Source organism: Ascidia mentula, chromosome 5, assembly GCF_947561715.1.
Source record: "Ascidia mentula chromosome 5, kaAscMent1.1, whole genome shotgun sequence".
Classification (NCBI taxonomy): domain Eukaryota; kingdom Metazoa; phylum Chordata; class Ascidiacea; order Phlebobranchia; family Ascidiidae; genus Ascidia; species Ascidia mentula.
Window position 1 is genome coordinate 19,707,640 of NC_138570.1, and position 6,000 is coordinate 19,713,639.

The following is a 6,000-nucleotide window of genomic DNA, read 5'->3' on the forward strand; positions in this document are numbered from 1 at the left end:
CCAGTCGAAATTCCTGTAACTATTTGAGCGAGAGTATATCAAACTCATCATTTACTGATAAATTGATGATATAAGGCGCAATTGAGTTTAGAATTTGAGGCGCCAATGAGATCAAAATGCAGCTTGAGCAAAAATTGGTAGGTTTTGTACCCAAAGAATTGGAAGAAATTACTTTTTTTAAATTTTACCTTTCCGTGATGAGTTCATATTTCAAACCTCCCTCATCAGAACCCAGGTTGCTGACCCAACACGATTTTAACTGACAAAAACATTTTTTAAACTCAGCGTGATTGTATACTTGTTTTGATGTGCTCAGTGTTTAATGCTCACCACTAAATTGAACTTTTCACTTGTGGAAGATTCAACCCTGGCGTAAACGTAGCCTGGGACTGTCACCAACGAACGAGATAAAAGTGGATTATCCATTTGCTCGTCACCAAACAACTCGAAGCTGATTGTGAAATTACTAACTGCACGTTGGGCAGATAAGGGGGTTTTCCTGTTTTTTAATTACATAATTTTAATTGACAAATGCCAAATTTTATGTTCACAAATACTCTTCTTACAATTTAGTTGAAATTGCTCCGGAAGCAGTTTTAATATCTTTGTTTAACATTTCCGGTATAACGCACGAAATTTCCCGGTATGGAGAAGTTCGCATCACAACTTTGTTGCTAAACTTGAAATTGCGAACTTGGTGTGTAATTGTTACGTTGTTCTGAGATGTCTGTGATAAACATACATGCAGCGTTCAATGCAAGCAAAGCCTCAGGAAAACAGATGATGTATTGATGATCATTCAAATTTAACACCAAACAATTTTTTATTTTTATTTTTAAATATTTTCAGATTTTCGTCAAGCTGTTTAGAGTAATACAACTACCTCCAGAGTTGAAGGACACGCATCCAGTTCAAACTGGAAAACAGGATTTTTCACTGCAGCTTTACAACTTTCAGGGAGAGAATCAAGACTTGTCATTGGACGATTCGAAATATACAAAATATCTTTTCCACTTGCATTCAATGAGTTTACCCCCTGAGAACCAACTCTAGAAAGGAAAGTTTTTAAGAATATAGAAGTGTAAGGTTTTTCAACCCTATATGAAATCATCACTCATTTCACTTTGATAAATGAAGGAAACAAAATTGTTTTGATGGGAAATCTAATGTCAATAAAAATTGCACTGGATCATGAAGTGATGAAAATAATATTCGTGAAGAAAATATGGAAAAAATAAATTTGACAAATTAAAACGCAAGAAAACACTAAAATATTAAATATAATAAAATATGTCATGAAAACATTAAAACAAATAATTTTAAAAATTTAGAATAATATTTAATGAATGTAAAAGTTATGCGTCCCCTCTAAAACTTTCGATAAAAGCGATGACCTTGCTGACAAGTAAAGTTTTATGAAAAAATTAATCGTTATGAACGAATCATTAAATGCGAAAGACTAATAGTACTTACAGGTCGAAACAGTGCGTGTACACAACCTGTCTGCAGCTTTTCAATAATATGTTGTTTTTGCACTAATAGTACTATTATGCAGAAAATGAAAGAATAATTATTTATTTAATTTTTTAAAATATCTCATCAATATAGAAAACTTAATCTGAAATATCTCATCAATATAGACAACTTAATTTAAAATATCTGATCAATATAGACAACTTAATTTAAAATATCTCATCAATATAGACACTATTTCACCAAGTTATTTGCTCAATGTATTTTAAGTTCTTACTTCAAACTGAAGGATTTTCCATTGCATTCCATTTCATCATACTTCTGGCAATCTGAATTGAGGAAGAAAAGATTTTATTGATTTGACAACAAATACAAACTTATCAAAGTAAATTGCGTTTAAATTTCTGTTGCGAAAATTCAAATTATTCATGAATTTATGTTACCAAAAAACATGGACTTTAGTCGATTCGTTTATCGATATTAAGTTTGTTTGGGGAAGAAATCCGTAACTTTGTTCTCCAGTCATTGTTCAACACTTGATTTACTCTACTGATCACACTTGTTACTCAGTAAATCCACCACTACGTCACTATACCACACTTACTTCAACCAAAAACTTGATAATAATACAAACCTGTGTTGATGTTGATTGAAGGAGGTGGAGTGCCAGAGTGATATACGAATATTTGAATATTAATTCTTCGGGCTTGAAGTTTTATAATCTGATCCCTATCAACAATTACCCCAGGATGTGAAGGATCATCGGATAAAATCTAATCAACAACATCTTGCTGAAGATCACATGTACTTTATTTTTATTTATTCAGACAACATTTGCGTAGCAGCAAATTAAGTTTTGGCATCGCAGCCAAGCTGGATCAGTTACTGTTTTCTACGAATCGAAGCCAGATCTGAAACATCAAGATCCCTGTGAGGGTTGAACTCACGGGAAACCTTATTGAAATACGAACTGAGCTACGGCTGCTCATCAGTTTAAGTGGTTATATTGTTTTAAAGATACACTGATGCTCAAGAACGAAACTTGCCAGGTAACATCTATATGTACAATGGCTGTGCTCGATAAAGAAGGATCATGCGGTTGCTTCAAACACCTCTGCGTTGTCTGAATAAAGTGATAGAGATATCCCACGTATATATGGATTTAGACGGGTAAGTTTTCTGCTTGCGCACCGGTGTAGTTTGCCAAAAATGTAAACATTCTAACCGATGGACTCCTGTAGCTCAGTCTGTAGTGCATTGGTTCTAGTTAGCGTCGTGAGTACAAACCACACCGGAAGATTGAATTTTCCGACGGGGCCGGTTGATTTAGGAAAAGCTAATCCAGCTTGTTTGGAATGCATTGACTAAGATCAATTAAACCCAATGATCTCCGTACGATATATGTGGTCGCCAGGTATGGACCGGACCAATAGGGCGATCCTGCCTGTCATGCCGGTGCGGGAAATACTTCTACGTGTAGTGAGAAAGTCATCAATTTTATGGGTACAACTTACATAGAGTCCGTCATAGTTTCCGCGAATAAACGTACTGCGAAGAGCTGAAGCAGATATTGTGAAATTACATCTCACTGGGCTTGTCACAGTATAATTACAAGCCTGGAATTGTAACAAGTCCCCATCGCTAGCAGTTGGAAGGATAAGAGTTGTTGGAAGATCGTCCGCGTTCAACTCCGAATCACAAGATTGTTCGTTAACTAAACAACATTTCATAATTTACATTCGTGCATGAGCTAGTGAAAACACATTTGACCCGCCTGTTTCTGTAATTTATCGTATAACTATAGGCGCTAAATTTGTTTAATGGTTCTTAATCTGGAGACATTGGACCCCACACACAAAGTAAAGCGTTGTCATAATATTCACACCCACATTGCAAGAGATCGGCTGAAAAATGTTTTTGCAATGAAACTTGTTTAACACTGTTGTTAAGTTGCAGAAATGTAGTTTGATCAAGTCATAATACATAATTTGGCATCTTGCAGTTTTTGATAAAGTCAAACCAGTCGCCGATACCAAGTTTCAAGATATTTTATACAAAAAAATGTTAAATTCCGTGGTTATGCATCACTTTTGTTTAAATATTGCTGTCATTAACCATCATCCACTTTTGTGCACATTCCAAAATCTTTAATCATTTTGAAGTACACCCAACTATGTTTGAATCGCTATCTTTCTATGCATCGTACTTTTGTGCAATGAAAATGCTGCACCTATCCATTCTTTAAGTTTTGCAATGAATACATTTGTGGAGATTACATTTTTCTTCAAGAGTATTTAGAAGGCGACAATGCAATAGACACGATTTGAGTGATAATACATTTAACAATATATATATTTGTTGCTAATTGTTTCCTACTCTGTAACCGCATATTTCCCAGTGTATATTGAACTTACAATAAATTAAAACAATTGGAGACTGGTTACGATCTAAACTTGATAGTTTTTATAGTTTGGTACTGGGAGTCTATTGATATTTGCAATCAATTTGTAACGTCTTCTTATTCATATTGCGTTTCTTAGTGTCTTTATCCTTTTATATCCTGACTTTAAATTCTGTGATTTCAGCAGTTGCTGGCCAGTTTCTATCTTCCAACTCATCGTCACACAATCGCTTTAGAAGTTTTGAAGTGGTTTCCGTTATATCGGCAGCTGAGGAGAAAGCTCTTTGATGAGGAAAATTGAAACCACCTAGAGACTCCACTCTGATAGAGGATATACTTGACTCGTATGATCGGCAGAAATCTACCTGCCGTAGCATTGTACAAAGGACGTATACAATAGATAGAAGCTCCATTCTCCACGTTCAGACTGTAACAAAATTACGCACTTGTATCCCGGCGATGTGAAGGTTATTGGTAGAAACACGGAACATGAATGTTCCAGTCCAACCCACAAACTCATCTAACACCGCGTCAATTTTCTAAATCTTTAAATCCCCAAAATGTCCATTTTTTGACCACCTAGTGTCCGTTTTGCAGGGAATTGTCTAAAAGCTTTACTTTTATGTTGAAATCGTACGAGGGGAGTAGCAAACGCTGACCATCAAGAAACAAGAAACAACTTGATCCAAATCCGATTAATTTGATGCGGTTGTCACCACTGAAAAATCGTCCAAGTCTACGTTCAATTCTTTGTTCACTGCAATTCTACAGCAAGTTCCTGCCATGGCAATTCGCAAATGTTGCGGAACCTTTGCATCGACTTACAAAGTGAAATGTCGCGTGGAAATGGGGGCAGGAACGAGGATGCTGCATTTTACAAATTGAAGGAATGGTTGTCAGTCGACACAGTTTGGACTCATTTCGACCCTTCATTATCTGTTGGAGCTTTGTTTGGTCCCACTAAAGCGACACCTGTTTTAGCAGCTAACCGTCCAGCAATGTGGGCACTTTTTGTTAGTCGATTTCAATGCGAGATCAAATGCTGGAAGACATGGGAACATCAGAATGCCGATGCACATAGTCGTTTACCGGTTGGGAAAGATGCAAACTTTGAAAGAGAGGAAAGTGCACAGGACACCGACACAATTTGTGCAATCACCAGTCTGAGTTTACAAGAGCAACCCATTGATTTGGCATCACTCCGAAAGAAAAGTGGAAAAGATCCGGTCTTATCCAAGGTCATGCGCTTTACAAGAGAGGGTTGGCCATCTTGGTTTGCAAACAGTGACCCAGTTGCCAAGTTTTGCATAGTAGCGGATCCGCTCAGTACTACTTTATGTTTCGCGGTTAATCATATCGAGTTACATCGTTCTACTGTTCTACATATCTTAGATCATGGATCTTACTCCCAAATCACCTAAAGAGGCATTGTAGGAGTTTTTACTTCAGTATAGGCAAACTCCCAAAGCAAGTGGATTCTCACCAAGTGAACTCCACAACGGTAGACAAAACAGAACAAAACAAAAACTTGAATGCCACAGGCGCGTGAATTGCGGAATGTGCCGCAACCCATTTTTTGTTTCGCAATGATTCGAACGAATACAGAAAAACACAACAACTTCTATGCTGAAGATTGTATGTCAACTGTCATAAGCAATATGGATAGAAATACGCGATCCTCTAGCAAGGATTCAACTTAGCAATCATGAAGACCGTATCTCGGACCATTAGTTGGTTGACTCGGGATTGCTTGGTCACGTGGCTGCTACTTGTGTACTTTGTTTGATTTCTGTGTTCGTATTATTTATTGTTATATCGTGTTAGCAGGCTGTAAAGTAGTCATGTTTATTAAAAGTGCGGCGTTAATATGAAAACGCGTTCTTCGGTTTTTGTCGCATTTCGATTATATAGTTTTTTTGGGGGGTTTTGCAGCTTTATCAAAACCGTCGACGACATTTCACGATAAAATTTGATCGAGTTAGTTGTTTGTGATTGATTGGTAAAATTTGGGATGTTTGCACTACGTAATAATTAAAACAAACACCACTACCTACCTTTACCAACCTATATCTAAAAATATGAACAAAGGCAAAAACCTGTCTTTATTTGTTCGAAAATTAAATCAA